At 46.6% G+C, this 19,504-nt stretch overlaps 1 long non-coding RNA gene across 1 annotated transcript in view; it reads right to left on the bottom strand.

The window, feature by feature from the left end:
• The window catches only part of LOC146871891 (uncharacterized), a 264,085-nt gene that overhangs the window by 114,308 nt on the left and 130,273 nt on the right, over positions 1–19,504 (bottom strand). The window contains exon 2 of the long non-coding RNA XR_014959623.1: positions 9,639–9,748. This is a non-coding gene — a long non-coding RNA (uncharacterized LOC146871891). The remainder of the gene's footprint in view (positions 1–9,638; positions 9,749–19,504) is intronic.

Below are 19,504 nucleotides of genomic sequence, written 5' to 3'. Positions count from 1 at the left end.
AGAGAAGACAGTCTACAGGGAAATAACTCGATTCATCGAAGAGAACGCCATCCTCGACCCAACCCATCCCAATCCGGACTCCGAAGCAACCACAGCACCAAGACCTCCCTACGCCGTCACAGATGACATCCGCATCCTCCTGGACCAAGGCAACTCCGCAGCCCTCATCCTCCTTGACCTGTCTGCAGCCTTCGACACCGTCTCTCACCGCACACTAGTCGACTACATGACCCCAGCATACAAGGAACTGCCCTGGACTGGATCCGATCGTTCCTTACCGGAAGAAGCCAAAGGATCAGACTACCACCCTTCCTCTCCGCCCCCACGGAAATCACCTGCGGAGACCCACAGGGGTCATCACTGAGCCAGACTCTCTTCAACATCTACAGGGCCCCCCTCGCAGTCATCGTCTTACAACACGGCCTCAACATCGTATACTATGCCGACAACACCCAGCTCATCCTCTCCCTCACCAGAGGCCCCACCACCACAAAACTCAACTTCCAGAGAGGGATGCAGGACATCGCAGTCTGGATGACCAACAGCTGCCTAAAACTCAAAGCCAAAAAGACAGAAGTCCTCGTCCTTGGAACTACACCATCTGCATGGGACAACACCTGGTGGCCCACCCCTCTCGGAAGCCCACCTACCCACTTAGACCAGGCCAAAAACCTCGGCATCGTACTCGATTCATCACTCGCCATGAACCGACAGGTCAACGCTGTCACCTCCAGCTGCTTCAACACCCTCCGCATCCTTTGAAAGACCTTCAAATGGATCCCCCCGGAGTCAAGGAAGTCAGTCACCCACGCACTCATCACCAGCAGACTGGACTATGGAAACACTCTGTACGCCGGCATCAGCATGTCCTTACTCCGCAAACTCCAGACAATAAAGAACACCGCAGTCAGACTCGTCCTCGGCCTCCCCTGGCACAAACACATCAGCCAACACCTACGGAGACTCCACTGGCTCCCCGTGGAGAAGAGAGTCACCTTCAAAATCCTCACTCACGCCTAGAAATGCCTACACAACAACGGACCCAAATACCTCAACGACAGAATAAACTTCCACATACCCAAAAGAAACAACTGATCTGCCAACCTCGCACTAGTTGAAACCCCCCGCATCCGCAGAACCAGAGCAAGCGGAAGATCGTTCTCTCACATTGCAGCCAAGACCTGGAACGAGCTACTGACAGACATCAGACGCTCCCCCCCACCCCCCGGACACCTTCAAGAAGGCTCTCAAGACCTGGATCTTTGGCTGAACAGATCTGCGTACCACCTCCCCTCCCCCCAGCGCCTTGAGACCCTCACGGGTGAGTAGCGCGCTTACAATTCCCTGATTGATTTCCCTAGTACAGTCCAACTCATAATCAGGACTTCAGTGCTTATTGTGTACTAATATAATATAGGCAGGGCCACAGGAATTATGCAATTGTGCGGCTGCGGCCACTTTCATATAATTATAGATTCGCCGCATATGCCACATAATCTATCCTCTGCTGCGCAATATGGCGATTTAAAAAAAAAATGTGTTTCTAGTTCAGACGGTTCAAATGTTATCAAAAAAGCAGCAACACGTTGCCATGCAGTGGAAGGCTCATTGCAAAGGCTGACTGGTCACCTTTCTGTAGCTTATTGCTATATTTCGGTGTTAAGCTGGTACTAATGAAGGGCAACTAATGCCCAGACCATGTTAACAAGTTTAAAATTGACAAAATAATGAAGTAATACTATCACGAAATGTGCTGCATAATCCCACATTATTTGCCTTTTCTTGCTGCATAATTTATTCAACCCTGCTGCATAATCCATCCCTCTACTGCCGCATAATTCCAGTGACCGTGAATATAGGCCATATCTATTAGGATAACTCGGTGATAACAGGAGTAAGATATATACCCTAAACATTATTTTTCACACATCCCAAGTCAAATATTCTAGAACTCCTTACTTATATGATGGCTTCATCTTATTAAGCTGCTTTGTTGCCAATTCATCTAATATATACCACTTACCTGCTGCAGACCTGATGGCCTTAAGTATTATGTCCTGACAGGCAATGTGTACTCTATCATCTGTTTTTTCTGTGTACTCCTACCTAATCAGATAAAGCTTATATTTCTTGTGGGAAGTACAACATTTAGCTGAAATGCTTTCATTTTAAGCATTTAAAAGTACATTATTACATGCTATGTTCAGAACCCTGTTAGTGTGGAAGCCAGAGCTTCTAGCAAGGTCATTCTTCAGGAAAAGCTTTGCCTCATATGTGTCTGTCAGCTTTGAGCAGTGCAGGAGTAAAATCAAAGCATGTGGTGATCTTGCCCACACAAAAATAAGGAAGTATTATTTTGCATATTCTGCTCAAGTGAAACAGTGATTTTATGTGCCTCATCCTAATGTCTTATGTAAACTTATGCTAAAGAAATGGACTTATTATTCAGACCATGTACTTTAAAGTATGTGACATATATCTGCTAAAGTTATCTAGCCGCAGATTCCTTAATTTAGAATATCCCCAGACTTCAGACTGGATCCGGAAAATCTTCAGCAGTACCTCTGCGCACTGGGGGACGGCGTTGCATGGCTCCGTCCTGACGTCGTCCACGGATATGACGTCAGTGGCGCCATATAAGTCCCTCCTGGTGCACTGATGTCAGTTTTCTTCTTTTCTGCTTCCCAATGTGGGTCCAGGAGAAGGGGTTCCTCTGGCCCGTTTTTGTTTTCCGGCCTTATCGACGCCTTTTAGCTTCCAGGAACAGTGCGTGATGCCTAAGTGCTTCAAGTCATGCGAGACCTTTACGCGGCAGATGTTGGCGACAGATCCACATGAGATCTGCATGTGGTGCTTGGGAGGGCACCACGACTACGAGGAGTACAACGCCCGCCGGCAGCTGAAGTCGAAGTCCCTGCAGGAACGTCGGATTAAGTTGCTGTCCGCCTGGATGTCCCGTTCAGAGTCCTCACTTCGCCGGTCTCCATCTCGAGCTGGGGCTTCTGTTCAGGGCAGGTCATGGAGTCTTTCCCGCGGACGTCGCTCGCCTGACGCAGGTAAGCACAGAAAGAAGTCACGGCGGTCGTCCACCTCCCATAAACGTGACGCCGGCCCCCGCTGGTCCTGGTCTTCACCGAACATGGGCCCCAAGGAGTGATTCTAAGTTAAGGAATCTGTGGCTAGACTGTGTCTCTACCAGATACATTGTTACCGAAGGTAATAACAGTCCTTAAACACTGGGTAATGTTACTAAATTCACAGTTAAGATGTCAGACACGAGATGAGGCATTATAGCACTTAAAACTAGGAAATACAACCCTAGATTGTCAATCTTAGAAAACAGTCATAATTACCAGCAAAGATCAAACTTAAGATTACTTAGTGAACAATTGATCAAAGTTTGATCTCTATGAAGGAGACTAGGGAAACCCCTAGTGGAACCTCTGCCACATTAGGTGCCCTCTGCTGAATTTGAAAGTTAAGGAGTATTAGCTTTCCTCATGTATGGGAATGGAAAAGATAGCAGAGCACAAATCTGCTATGGCGAACCATGAGACGCTTTCAGACATGGAGCTAGCTCGATTGAGCAATCTTGCTTTGCTCTAGCTTGAACAGTCATGCAAGAGCAGTGCTTAATTTGTAGAAGAATATGTGCCATTTGGGGATCATTCCTTGTATAGAGGAAGATATGGGTCACACCGCTACCAGGAGTAATAGGCTCAAAATACAAGAACAGTCCTACCCAATTAGACTGTAAGGGGAAAAAAACAATAGGCCTTGGTTTTCAGCAAGACAACAGACATCCAGATGGAGAGCTGGGGTGCCCATGTGGAGGAGCTACCTACTAGTGTCAATTTAAAACACAAAGATGGTAACCTACACATAAATGTGCATGAAGTGAGAGCTGCCAGACTGGGATTGCAATCCTTCTTTCATAGAATGAAATGTGCTTCAGTACTGATATGGGCAAGACAGTACAACATCCATGTTTTACGTAAAAGAATAAGGAGGAACACCGTTGTGCGTTAGTGGATTCCAGATGCTGTGAGGATAGGTCATACAGCATCAAGTTTCTCTGACATCAGAACATCTCTTAGGAATACCCAACAACTGGAAGTGAACCAAGCCCAGCTCTACAAGATCTTCAGGGAGGGTTGGAGCAGAGTGAACCTGGACCTGTTTGACATCAACTTCAAAAGCAAAGTCAGTTCTATGCCAGAAGTAGCACACTCCGAAGAGTCGTTGGAAACCTTTCTTGTCTGGATCAACAGCTGTGATCCCAATTTGAGATTCATGCACACCATAAACAGAAGAACCGTAACCTTCCTGGACCTGGAAATAACACACAACAATGGAAGACTTGATACCAAGACTCATTTCAAACCAACAGCAAGAAACTCCTTGTTGCATTTCACTAGTTTTCACCCTCGATCCCTGAGGGAAAACCTCCCTTACGGACAATACCTGCGATTACTCAGAAATTGCAGCAATCTCAAGGACTACAAAGACCAAGCACATGAATTAACTACAAAACTGAAAAATTGTGGTTACCCATAAAAAGTAATGCGAAAAGCGAAAAAACGGGCACGTAATCAGAATCGTGAGGGACTATTAGAACCAAAAACATCTACAGATACTTCGGTCCCTCTTACTTGCGTGACAACCTATAACCCAGTATCTAATCAAGTGGCCAAGGTTGTACAGAAACACTGGACAATATTGATCACAGGCAAACTACAATGGAAAAACTGTTATTCTCATACAAAAGAGGAAAAAGCCTGAAGGACAGTCTTGTGCACACAAGATCCCAACAACAAAATCGACAGGAGAACACTATCCATAATGCATGGGGGTTATCTAGAATAACAGGACACCACCCATGTGGTGACTGTAGTGTTTGTCATCTAACACACACTACTAAGACACTCAACTTAGAACCAGGAAAAGTCTGGGAAATCCGTAAACACACAAACTGTAACTCAACAAATGTCATTTACCTCATAACTTGCCCATGTAACCTGCGATATGTGGGGATGACAAGTAACAGAGTGAAAACCAGAATCTGCAAACATAGAAGCAACATCCGCTGCAAGCGCAACATATCCCGGATGGCCAATCACTTTTTGGAACAGAGTCACACCCCGAACGATATGCATTGGGTAGTGATTAAACAACTGGATAATAACACCACTAATATCCAACAACAACTATTGGATAAAGAACAAAGATGGGTTTACCGCATGTCCACCCATATCCAAGGGTTGAATGATAATATACCCTGGAACAGCCTTAACCGCTGAATGATCATTACTTTGACCCATTGTCTGACTACTGTCTAAGCATTACTTTCCCCTCTCTGTCATAATGCTCATCGGAACATTGCGTTCTTTAATAGGCATCATGCTCTCAAAAGCATTGTTTTCAAGTGCAGAGCTAGGGTACATTTTGTTAACTACCCCATTGTCTGACTATTGTCTAATCATTTTCCCTCTCTGATATATACTCATCGTAACATCTCTACCTTAATTAGGTATCATGCTCTTAAAAGTCTTGTTTCTTTATTGTACAGCTTGAGTCCATTCAGAGCATATTTTCATTGCTTACCCTTAGGCTCTACCACTACATTAGGCGCATTGCCTACAGCATTTGCTTCTATTGTTCATATTCCAAATACCGCTGTATTGGGAGAATTAATATTCTCGCTTTCACTCACCGCCATTAGCGGCACTTCACGTATCCAAGACAGCGTTCTAGACGCTGCGCTACACGTCACCCACATAATGACGTGCACCCTTTCCGGGAAACCGGCTCCCGTTCCGTAATCCTTCTTACACAATGAGTGCGGTCCCCTCCATCGCCAGCCTGCTCCTGAGGACACCGAATAGGTTACACGGCGGGAGAGACCTCCACTCCAAGTAAGATTGATCCAATCGGTGCTGCAGGCTCTACAAGCTCATGGCCGCAGCACCCGTCCCTTCCTTTACTGCAACGCCATCATTTGTTTTTTTACCGGAAAGCCAGGCTTTTTATTGATTTCCTCCTCCCATTCTTTCCCTCTGTCGCCATAGTTTGTGATTTAAAGGCTCCCCCCTCCCAGGAACAGATACGCGAGCCATCAAAACGATTAGTGTAACTATCTAAACTGATCACCTTGTTTATCTATCACTGTTAATTGTAATACTATTTGTTCACGGCGCAACATAGCCGGACACGTATTACAATATATTTGATCATTCACTGCCACAGGTTCGCACGGAACACCCATGCTATAAAAAAGGTAACCAAAAGCGCGCCCTATTTTTTCCAAAGCATTTGATGGCATGACCACCATTTTGTATACAAGCATGGCTTTTGACCGCATGATATGTGTATGAATGGGTAATGCACGCATGTCTGACACTGCGTGTTGTAGCACTTTACTCCATTTCACGAACATTACAATCAAGGTGTAACCGACAGAATGTTTGAGTCCTGCTTGACTTTGTATTGGATTTTGTTCTTTTCTCTTTCAGGTAATAGCCATTGAGAGGACCCAAATCACGGTCAGTCCTTTTTGGCATACATAGTGCTCCTTAGCGTGTGCACTGAAAATGCCCTAACACGTGGTCATTATTTTTTACCACACACTTTCACTTTCACTCACGTCAATTGAGAGGTCCTGAAGAAAGCCCCATTTATTTTTATAGCGGGCTGAAACATGTTGACCATCATAGGATAATAATAGTATCCTTTATCCACTCTCCTGTTTTTAAACATACCCCGGATCACCAAGTATAAACTAACAGGTAGAATCCAGGAGGTATTTTTACATTCACACTCACTTCATCACCTTCACTTACACCTCAAACCTGCTCCACTGTATACAGGTGTTGTAGCACTGCTGAGTAGCATTCGGCTACTCAGCTGGGACCCGATGATGAAGCATGACACCAACCAGGTTGGTGTGTGAGGGTTTTCTTAAAAAACCAATGAGGTGCCAGACATTACCGTGTCAGACAGTCATTTAATATGGCCGTCTTAGTTGGTTTATAACTGAATCTAGGGACAAGGATGGCCGTCCACACGTCCTAGCTCTCTCTCTTGTTTTTTGAGAAGTAGCACACTGCCATGGTCCGGGACAGGGGTTGGGGGGATGTATTTATAAATTCATGGTCAGAGACCTTTGCTGCACTTTTCATCCACTTCCATTCTGCTCTAGAGTATTAAGCAAGATAAAGAGAGACCCATGCTAGCTGCTTTTCATAGCCTTAATGTAGCTAAGACGGTATTGTTTCTCAGACCTCCTTCACCTCTGCGAGATGTAACATTTCCAACTGTAAGCAACTCACCTTTCTGCAGCAGCCAGATTTTATCTTGTGAATATAATGAATGCTTCTACTTAGACATTCCCGAAGCCCTCCAAAAGAGACTGTCATGCCCGGGAAGTATAAGCATTGAGACTTATGGAAATATTTGTTGACTACGGTGAAAGAGACTTCTAGCCGCAGATTCCTTACCTTAGAATTATCCGCAGGCATCAGACTGGATCCAGAAACATTTCGTGAGCAGTACGCCTGCGCTGGTAGGTGGCGTCATACGTCTCCAGGTGGCCCCAGCACCTTGTTTACTTCTGGTGCCTAGAGCGCGAATACGACACGAAGACCTGCGCAATGCACCCCAAGGCCTTGAGGGACGGTCCCTTAAGCTCCTTGCCTCTCGATGTTCGACGCCGCAACTGTGTCGATCCCGGTCAAAAGGAAGTTACCAGATTGGTCACGCAGCCCAAGATCCTTTGCGCACTCGAAGTCGTCTGGCAATTTGGGTAATTCCCACAAGAAAAAGAAAAGCAGTAAGTCGAAGAGATCTTCAAGTTCGCACGTCCATCACTGTCTTCAGATGAAGCCAGGGAGCGTCGTTATTTGAGGCCAGGCTTCGTAGTTGAGCCTGCGCCTGAACCAGCTCTGCGCCTCCCTGAGGGTCCAAGACCTGGAGCGACCCCCGCTCAACTTTGGGAGTTTTATGAGGTCATGTGCCTCATCTTTGAGGGGCCTGTCTCTGCCGGCACACCTTTGGGCCCCATGGGTTCAGAAGGGGCCCCTTTTGGTTCTCCGCCGGCGGGTCTGCCCCTGGCACCATTTGGACTCTTGGGATCTACAGATGGATTCTGGCCAGCGCCGGTTGTACCATCTCGTCTATCCCCGGCACCAGTCACGATGCCGACGCTCCTGATGCCTTCTGCTGTGTCATTACAATTCTGATCCCCGACTCCAACAAAGAGCCAGAGGGTTGTTGTCCGACACCAGCTTTGCCGCCGACTGGAGCCATGCCTTCTAGGCCGGAGCCTGAGCCCTATTCCGATGTGCTAGGACTCGGGGAGGATTAGGAGGGGTCGCTGGACCCTGAAGAATACCAGTCTTTAGGACCCAACATGGGCTGGTGTGAGGATTTGGCGGATGCCAGTTGACTGAACCCCTCCCCAGATACAGGAATGCTCTCTACCCCTACTATGGCTATGAAGGAGGGAGCGTCGTATGCCATGGTGGTGTGAAGGGCGGGCGAGGTACTAGACTTTAGCCTGCCTTCAGTGATAGTCAAGACGAACGCCTTGACAGAGTTGTTTAAGCCGGGAGTGACCCCCTCAGAACCACTACACCCATTTAATGAAGCCCTCACAAACGTCCTGCTTGGGACTTTTTCCAAGCTCACTATAGGGGCTCCTGTGAACAGTACAATTGGCTGCCGCCACCACACCGCCCCAGGGGACCCAACTTCCTCACCCAACACCCTTCCCCTGGAGAGCTTGGTGGTCTAAGCCCCTACTTCCCTTGTAAATCCTGGCGTATTCCCTACCACCCTACCAGATAGGGTATCCAAAAGACTGGACACCTTAGACAAGAAAATGTTTTCTTCCATCAGCCTGGCACTGCGGTCTGTAAACACACTCCCATTCTCAATGGGATTCAGGTGCAGAGGTGCTGCCCATTGTTCCGGAAGAGGCCGAAATATAATTTCCCTTACTGTTGCTGACGGGAGAGATGCAGCTACCTTCACGATCATGTGTGGACAGGACACCACAGACTCGTTAGGCAGAGCAGTTTCAGCGACAGTGGACTACAGCGCATTACCTGGCTAAGAGCATCGCTTATGAACATGCCCTTAGAGGGCTCCTGTCTCTTCGGAGACAAGGCGACTCAACGTTGGAGTGCTTCATGGACATCAGAGCTACGGTGTTATGAGAAGCATCACACCTGCCAATTCTCAACCACACGAACCCTGATGTAAAACTGTTACTGATGGTGCAGTGTTTACTTTTAGCAACTATGCAGTGGTTAATATGCATGTAAATCATGCTTGCCTTAGCTGGTGCTTATTGTGCATGATTCTGTTATTCAGTATTGCGATACAAATGTGGAAGGAGCCAAAGCTTATTTATATGTGGACTGGTTAAACAACATGTGGACCTTGTGCCAACTGGCAATATTTGAAATATGCTGCATTTCAACTGTCACTGTGAGCATGTGCCACTTCATTTGCTTTGAAATTGCTTATTTCCCCAACGCATGGCTCAACTGACAGCAAGACACGTGTTTTGTGCCTATATGAGCCACATTGCACTTTAAGTCTCTGATTGGCTTCGTTGGTTCCTGGCACCCACTTACCTGACTCCGGTCGAGTTTCAGCATTCCAGTGGCTTCCAGGCAGTGATTGCTTCCAGGATTCCCGGTCGTCATCAGCTGGGCTTTTCGGTTTCCAGCTTCAGTTGCGCTGTCTGCAATTCCCCAGATTCCATGAAAGGAAAGAGGACACGAAAAAGGTGAAATTGACCTCACTCTCACACTCTGTAAACAAGGTAAAACAAGGACATTGTTTGTCAACACACAGAATGTAAAGGCGCTCCTTTCTTTTTTCATTTCTTCTTAAAGCAGCAATTACGGTTACGTTTTCTGATAATTGTTTTGAAGTGCAAGGTACAAGTTAGATGCTAAAACAGTGTTAATGAGCAAAGGGTGCATTCAAGGAAAGACGTATTTCCCCTAATAGCTGCACCAAGACAAATGATTTTTTAACTGTTTCTCACGAACTAAAAAAGAGACAGAGAGTTTAAGATTATAAGTGCAAAGTATTTCAAACGTTATTTAATGAAGCACAATTGTGAAGCATTAACAGAGTGTGACTTGTACCTTGGGAAATTGTTAAGCACAGAGTGTTCATTGTACCTTGGGAAATTGCTTATGAACCTTCAATAGAGACATTCTTGATTTTGGAGATAACAACTGTCAGAAACCCTCCTATTGGAGAGAGTTGGTGTGATTTCAACGCTAGGTATTAATGTATGTCACAGTATTTTGTATGCTAATTAGTAATGGTCGTCACAAAAGAAACAGAGCTAATTCGACATTCTTTCATCGCAGACAAAAACCACTTCCACAATTCCAGAGCTTGGTGGTCTAGAGTCCAGAATCAAGGCACTACACACTGTCCAGAGCCCAGCAGTCCTGTCGTGCAGACTTCACATACTTGGAAATCGGTATTTCTCTCTCTCTCTTCCCAACCCCCCTTTCTTCTTGGGAACTCACGAGGGCGCAGTGTACACAATCATTGCTGCCATGTAAGGTCCCACTGGGATTCGGGGACTGACTTCGCCGCATCGGAACTGCCTGGAGTTCAGGTAAGTGGCTCTCAACATACGGCCATGTCCTTGAGCCTTTCCATGGGCCTTCACCAACCCCAGTCCACCTTTTGTGGCCACGGAAGGGGCTTTTAGTTGCGTCTTTACATGCCCAGCCACCACAGCAGGAGAGCTTTCCAGCCTCTTTATGGCCGAGGATGCGATACCCACAGACTTTGTGGATCGGGTAGCCAGAAGTCAAGCCAGTCCACTATCCCCACGGCAGCCGCAGCCTTCAAACCCTTTTAGTTTACGCTCTTACTATCATGGATACCAGGTGGGAGACAGGATACTCCATCACCTGCGCCCCTGGAGGTATATAACATCAGACCGATGTGTTCTTCAAATTTTCCTACGGGACTACTCCCTCCCCTTTGTGACTATCCCTTCACCCATGCCATCTGTTTGCGACAGGCTGACAGAGGACCATCTTACCTTGCTCTGCCAAGAAGTGACGACTCTCTTGGCTAAGGCATCCATATAGAGGGTGCCAATGCCAAAAGTAGGTCGTGGTGCTATTCCCGCTACTTTCTGGTGCCCAAGAAGGACAGAGGCCTACGTCCTATCCTAGACCTGCACCCTCTGAATTTCTTCCTCAAAAAGGAGACGTTCATAATGCTCACGCTCGCTCAAATCCAGTTTGCTCTGGACCAGGGAGACTGGATGGTAGCTTTGGACTTGCAGGATGCATATCTCCACATTCCCATCCTTTCATCTGAGCTTCTTCTGGACACAGTGCAGTTTCGGGCTCAGCTGAAGATGCCTAGTGGCTCATGAGTGACGTCTCCATCTAAAGGTGGTTCAAGGCCTCTTTCAGCAGTGGGGAGAGCCTCGGTTAGATCTGTTCGCCACAGCCTAGAACACGCAATGTCAGTAGTTCTGCGTGCTGGAGGTTCCAAGGTAGCTTTCGCTCGGGGGTGGTTTTTGTCTCCAGGGGAGCTTAGTCCTCCTGTTTGCCTTTCCACCCATACCTCTTCTGCCCAGCGTTCTCAAGAATATCAGGAATGACCGTCCCATGTCATCCTGTGGCTCTGGACTGGGCTCAGAGGGTTTGGTATTCCAAGCTGCTGAGCATGGCCATCGGTCTTTCAATCAGGCTGCCCCTTTGGGAGAATATTCTGTCACAGCTGCAGGGGAGAGTACTCTACCCGAACCTTTCAACGCTCACCCTACATGCATGGAAATTGAGCAGCGACAGTTTACAGCGTTCCTCCATCCGCCCGAAGTCTGAAAGGTTTACAACATGTTTCTTCCCATCCCTTTCATTATGCCCCAATGGGACCTTAATTTAGTTCTCACTTTCCTGATGTGCTCCCCTTTTGAGCCCATACACAGCTCTGAGACTCCTCATCTTCAAAACACTCTTTCTAGTGGCAATTGCATCTGCCAGGAGGACAGTGAATTTCAGGCTTAGTCAGCCATCCGTATACTATATTTTTTCAGGACAAATTGCTGATCAGAACCTGTGCCTCTTTCCTACTGAAGATGGCAACACATTTTCACACCGAAAAGAACATTACGCTTCAGACTTTCTATGCTCATCCTCACCCCACCAAACAAGAGAAGAGGCTCCACTGTCTGGATCCAAAAAGAGCACTATTGTTCTACATTGATCATGCCAAAGACATCCAGTTGTACGATTAACTCTTTGTGGGCTTTGCTGGAGCATAGACAGGTAAAGCAGTACAGAAGACAACCATCTCCAGGTAGATTATCCTCTGCATAAAGATCTGTAGGCTCATTCCACCAGAGTCAAGGCTGCAACCACATCATTCGCTCGCAGAGTCCCTTGCCTGGATATCTATCATGCAGGTATGTGGGCATTACTGCCCACATTCACCAATCACTACTGCCTGGACAGTCCGGTCCAGTATGATGGGAATTTCACCCCTTTGGTCCTCCAGGACTTCTTAGTATAAACAGATCCACCTTCAAGGAGATATTGCTTTGGTATCTATTCTAAAGTAATGAATCTGTGCCTAGAAGCCTTATCTGGTAGACACTCTGTTCAGCAGCAGGTTCCTTACTACCCTCACAACATCCTTGTTCTGTCAAATTAATCTGAAGTGGTCTCTGCTGACATCACTCTAGCACACACCACCTTAGTATGGCTCTGTGCTTGTGGTGTAGAAAAATAGTCATGAAACTAAAGTAAGTGCTCTGGGGTAGTGCCTATATACCGCACACGTCATTTCCGATGCAAACGATGTTGACGATGCCACATGGAGCCAAACGACACCACCTACTGTTGTGCAAGGGGACTGCCCAGAAACATTTCTGGATCCAGTCTAACACCTGGGTATAATTCAAAAGCAAGGAATCTGCCTCTGGATGAAGTCTCTACCAGATGAGGCATTACCAAAGGTAAGTAACTTGTTCTTTAAAGCAAATAGTATTGCATTAAATCTGCAGAAGACTGAATCATGCACCTTCTGTGTAACCTGGGGGGGATTTGGGTACAAGGAAACATTTAGTGTTGTGGCCTGAAAACTGGTGCAATACTTGTTATACCCTATAGCTCAGACAAGACTGCTCTCCTCTGCTGAGACAGGAATGAGGGTATTCAAATAGGTAATTTTAAATAGTTGCTGTGCTATGGCTCTTCCCCACCTTCCTTGCAGCACAAGCTCCTTTTGAAACCAGGGCATCTGTACTTGAAAAAAAACCTGCACATCTTTCTCTGTTTTGGCACTATATCCTATATTACATTTTCATCTGTTTGAGTACTTTTATAGTTTGATACTTATTTGAAGAAACTCTGTTGTAAGTTAATGATCTTTGTGTTATTTAGCTTGTCCAGAGAAGTAAGGACATTGAATTACAAACTGCAAAGGCAACATTGTTGCAAGTCACTGAAGACAAAGAAAGATGCATTGAAGAACTCAAAGAAATACAGTCAAAGCATGAAAGGACTTTGACTGAGCTCCAAACCATTATTTGTAATTTGAAAGACATGCTGACAACAGAGCAAGTGAGGTATGACTGTCAGGGTGGCTACATGCCACTTTTTCTTTTAAACATATACACATACAAAGTAGTTGTGTGAAGGTCTGAGTTTCCATTTAGTTTTTGAGATAGTAACATATAAACAAGGTTTTGAGTGGACTTCAAATGATTAAATATTAGAATATCTTGACTTTTGAAAAGTTGTTTTTTGATTTGTCTGTAACTTAGTCACTGTTTGACCAATTTTCACATTTGGCACACACTGAGCATGTTTATCTTGTTTCTGTCTTTTAAAACAAAAAATATGTGCAGATGTACCAAGGGAGAACAGGGTTAAAAGGGTTGTAAGAATTTGGTTATTGGTGAGGGGTGGTGGAAGCCCCACTCAAACACCACAATCCTTGTCAGGGTGAACCACAAAAAGTCCCAACATTATCCTGTGCCTAACCCTTTTGCAGCTTGGCAAAAAGCAGTCTGGTGTAACTTAGAGGGAATGTGCAAGGTATTTATGCAGCACACAAACAGTGCTAATCTAAAAACACAACCCAAGAAAAATCCCAAACCAATTTAGAAGAATAGAGTATATTTTAAAACACCACAATGATACAAGAACAAAAAAAATTCAATTAGTAGAACCAGAGATATTCAATTAAAAAGTTTTCAGTAGATCTAGCACCTAAAAGCGCAAAGCTCCACTCGTGGTAATCTGGTCGTGCTAGGCTGAGGGAATGTTACAATTCAGTCCAACCGTGGTAGGCCTTGGGCTGGATAGAGGGACCAGATCAGTCCTGCTCAAAAACGTAACTGTCTCAAGAGTCTGGTGCAAAGAGTTCAGTTCACAGTGGAGGAGGCTGTGAGGAGCAGGGAGAGCATTGCGGATGGTCATCGCTGTGGTGCAAAGAGCAGGCCTTAAATCGCGGACAGTAGTCACTGTAGTGCGAGGATCTAGTCGGGCCTCCCAGACAGTATTTGCTGAAGCTTCACATTGACAGTCACCGCAGGCTGTTATTGCTGTAGCATGAATTGCATCTCTCACGTTGCAGTTTTTTTCTGTTGATCACTGTATTGTAAAGTTTCATGTTCACCAGATCTTTGTATGGGTTGGTGGCAATCACGGATGGCAGATTCTTGGTGTGAATGGGCCTAATCGCAGTTGCGAAGAACCCAAAACTTGATGATTCCACCTTTCTTCACATGAGAAGCTCAGATTATGCCAACCAAGAGCCCAGAACATGCGAAAGTGCCTCTTTAGCGTCAAGTAACTTACTCCAGCAGTGGCCAGCAGGACTCAGACAGGTCCATCTGCAGATCCTGCCATGTCCAGTACAGCAGGTCAGCTGTGCAGTTGTACGGAGGCCTCTGAAGCTTGTTGTGTCCCTATAGCTGAGACAGGTCAGCCAACTGACTCTTGGAGTCACTCAGTTTAGCTTGTGATGAAGGGAGCATGTCCAGTCTTCCTTGTCAGAGAGCTGGTCAGTTCTCAAGCAGCAGGGCAGCCCTTTGGGGGTCAAGGCTGTACTCAAGCATCAGGGCAGTCTTTCTGGTAGCAGGGCTGTCCTCTGGGGAGCAAGGCAGGCTTTAAGCAACAAGGCAGTCCACTAGGGAGCACGGCAGTCCTTCTTCTGTAATATCTTCAGATCCAGGAGTGAATTGAAGAGTTGTTCTGAGGATCCAATGTTTATACCTGGTGCCAGCCTTTGAAGTGAGGGAATTCCCTGTGCTACCTCCACACCTGGTTTGACAAATTCTTCCCTTCCCCTGCCAAGCCTCCAAGAAGTCTAGGGCGAAACAAGGCTACTTTCATGGTTCTCTGTGTGTGCTGGAGGCAAGCCCTTTGAAGTGTAAGTGGGGCAGGGAACAGCTCTCCCGCAGCCATCCCAGCTGGGTGGCCTATCCTGCCAGCAGCTAGTAGTCCCCTTTTGTTTTTACTGGCTGGAAGGAATACACAAAGCCCAAAAGCAGGGCCATTCACACTGAGGTGACCCAGGAAACTGACAGAAGGCACAAATGGCTAAAACAAGAAAAAGCCAACTTTGGTGGCATTTTCAGAATTACGACCTAAAATCTGACTTCATAATTAAAGAGAATTATAAATTACAATTAATTTGTATATAAACGTGACATTTCCACCTGCTCACAATCAAACATTAACAACAACACGGTGATGGGTGTGGTGCAGCCGCCAGGGCAGCTGACTCTGGAACACGGGGGCTCACGGTTCGATCCCCGGGGCCGGTGGCAGGTTAGCCCATCACCTTGTGACTCTGGGCAATAGCTTGCTCTTTTTGTTGTTCTATCAGGTCGCTGGACGCCATACCTTCTTTCACTGTGCTGGACGAAACTCCCGCTGCCTAATCTCCCCTGCCGCCGCTGCCTTCCCGGCATCTCGGCGCGGCCGCAGCAACGAGTGGACTTCATTTCCCGCAATCCTTAGCGGCAGGAAGCCGCACACACCTCTTCCGCGCCCGGAGGCGCATTTAACTAGAGGAGAGCCCCGTTGGAGCAGGGGCTCATTTTGTTGTGCTATCAGGTCGCTGGACGCCATACCTTCTTTCACTGTGCTGGACGAAACTCCCGCTGCCTAATCTCCCCTGCCGCCGCTGCCGTACCGGCATCTCGGCGCGGCCGCAGCAACGAGTGGACTTCATTTCCCGCAATCCTTAGCGGCAGGAAGCCGCACACGCCTCTTCCGCGCCCGGAGGCGCATTTAACTAGAGGAGAGCCCCGGTGGAGCGGGATCGCACGTGGGTTGCGCCGGGCGAAGCCTGGGCAAAGGGCGGGCCGTCTGGGGCCAGAAGAGGCCGGGCAAGGCCACCCCCCTTTCTCTCGGCTATTCGGGTTGTAATTCCTGGACGTAAGACACTATCAGTCCCCCTGTTATTGCGCTATGATACTGTTATCAAGTTTGTGGTGATTTGTAACATCATTTTAACCACCAATTATCTTGTGAAATTCTTTGCCATATATTAGGCGATTAATGCTCATTACTGTTGACATTGGCGTGGTAGTTGCTATTTTACATTATATACACGCTACGTTGAAAAATGGCAACTTCTTTAAGGTCTGGGAGAAAGATTGCACAAGATAGTGCAGGGGGTACAGTTTCTGGGACCCTAGACCAATTTATTTCCAGAGCTGTTCGTGTCCTTGAACACGAAATTATTCTTACCGAAAAACGATCTAACGGCAAAGAGATCCTCTTTGGGTAAAATTATGTCGGTTGCGTCTCCGGAGTGTTTGCCAACTCAGACTGATCACGACTTGGCACTAAGTACCGTGATCGTGGGCTCTGATATTACTAACCACAGCACCTTGCTTTCTACCCCTGATAGTATTTCCATCCTTGAGAATAGACCGCCTATTGTGAAAGGTAGTACTATTCCCCCTGTGCCATCTGTGGTAATACCACCGGTTGTCATCACGGAAAAGGAGAGTATGATTCAATCCAAAGTGGGAAAAAGGAAACGTGTGGGTGGGACTAACAGGGGTAGACGCGCTAAAGTGCCTAAACCCGTATTTCTTCCAAACTAACCCATCCCCCAGTTCATTGCAACACACCCCCAGCTAATTCCAGTCTCTTGTTTACCAAGACTTTGCCCAGCCAGCCCTGTGTTAACCTATTCCCTAATGGATTTTTGGACACACTCGAACAATTGTTAAAATCTCTTTTACTACCTATTCTAGAGAGAGTCAAGCAACTTAGCACTAATTTAGGGAATTTGGAAAACATTGCGCTTGCCAATACGGCCATCTTGGAAAAAACTCTTGAGCACTATTCTGGTCCTGGGATTTTACCATCTTCTGACAACACCTTGCAAGATAAGACTGATTTGATCGGTACCAATCATCCCACGCTGCTTAGTAAATCTCTTAACGGTCCTACATTTTCTCCTTCCATAGTGCCTGCAATTATGACAGCTTCGGACCTTGTTAGGGAAGATGTCCCCAACCAAACCACAGTTGATAGAAACAAGTTGGCAACATTTGACTCTAACTCTGTTCCTAACACAAGAGGATTACTGTTCATAAGAGTAGTGGCTTGTCTTCACTATTCCCTTGTATTAATTTACCTCCCGAGTCATCACCATATACGGTAATTCTGGCAGGTGTCCCGGGGATTCCACATGACAAGTTAGAGTCCCATAGTGAGCTTAAGAACAAGGTTATACGCTGGCTCAATGGCAACAGACCTCTCCCACCCAACCTGCGTGCTGAAATCTTGTTTGTACGAAGGGTGAGTTGGATAGGCACCAAACCCAAGGATGTGGAGGGTGATTGTATTATCATTAATTTCAGGGACCCCAGAGTAGTGAGGCACATATGTTGCCATCCTAATATCCAGTGTTCCAGTAGAATACTTGCTCTTGACCTATGGTATTTCTATCCTATTAGCCTCAGCGGCACACACCTTGCCCAGCCACCTAGGTGGGAAAGGGTTTATAGAGGCCAACAGGGTCCACCTAGATTGGACTTTAATTTTCCTCTTTATAATCGTTTTGGTCCCTTGAGTGGCTTGGAAGAGGTGGATTGACTGGCTAACAACAACATAGGTTTTGTTTGTAGAAATACTAACGGGTATGGCAGTACTACCAGGGCGGGGAAAGTATCCTGTTGTCGCTCATTAAGGGGTTCCTTAGGAACGGGTGGTGTGCGGTTAAACACCGTTACCTTTCCACACCCTGTGTCCTGCACTGTTTTACATTCTCCTCCGATAGATCTTGATTTTCTTGAGAGCACACATGGTAGTAACTATCCCATCCCCTTGCCCGCTGATCCAGTGGTAGCCCCTTATGTTAGTGAGGCTAGACTGGATAAGGCTAATCTTATGTGTTTGGATCGTTGCCACGGGGGGCCAGAGTGCCCAGTCCCTTGCAAGACCGGAAATTATACTGCCCCTTTGGTTCTGCCCTTGGATCCATTGCCTGTTGCTAGTGACCATCATTTTTTCTCCTTGGTCTCTTGGAATATAGCCGGCCTTAGGAGTAAAACTTTTATAAATGAGTGGTCTACATGGGTGGACCAATTTAATGTCCTGGTTTTTCAGGAAACGTGGGCAGTGGACCCGGTTCCCTTTCCTGGCTTTACTAACTTTTATAAAGTAGCCACCAGAGGGTCAAAGGGCAGACCCTCAGGTGGTCTTAGTATCTGGATTAAGCAAACCCTTAAGTGTCGAACATCCGAACTGGCTGTAGACAGCCCTGATCTCTTAATAGTACTGCTGCACCTCCATGATGGTTCCGACTTTATGATTATCAACATTTATAATAGAGGTCAACCAGGAGGGAGTGGTACTAATACCTTTTTACTGCTAGATGGCTTTTTGGAAACTGTTAACCCTAGTATTAATATAATAATTGCGGGGGATTTGAACTGTTGTTTCGAGCCCTTTAACATTCCCGGGGATTAACTTATGATGAAAGTGGATGTTCTTTGGAACATCCCTCTTCTTGATCTTCCACCCATCAAGAAATGGACTGAATCAGCCATCCAGTGGATGAGTTTGTGTATGGGGCGCGGCTTCAGGGCGGCTAATGGACGGACTGTCTCTGACAAAATGGGCAGTGACACCTTTGTTGAGGGTCTTCGACACAGCAGAATCGATAATGCTCTCATCAAAGTGGAGTTCTGGTCTTCCCTCAGAGACATGGTGATCCCAGTTCGCACTGAGAGCGACCATAACCCCCTCGTCCTAAGTTTCTCGTTCTATGCTGATCATCATAGTAATGAACCAACCATGATAGCTACCGCAGACGCCCTCCTTACAAATAATCTACGGCGAGTAGGGTAGTAATGGACCCTGGAGCACTAGTTGAAATCAGCACACAAGTTAAGGGTGCTTTGGAAGCACTGCACTCCCTTCCACCTCAAGAAGCCGTTAGCTGGGCGACTACTCAAATTCATGAAACTTTA

This window comes from Triturus cristatus, chromosome 1_1 (assembly GCF_964204655.1).
Source record: "Triturus cristatus chromosome 1_1, aTriCri1.1, whole genome shotgun sequence".
NCBI classification, from domain to species: Eukaryota; Metazoa; Chordata; class Amphibia; order Caudata; family Salamandridae; genus Triturus; species Triturus cristatus.
The sequence above is the reverse complement of the archived record's forward strand: the minus strand, read 5'-3'. Positions and strand labels throughout refer to the sequence as shown.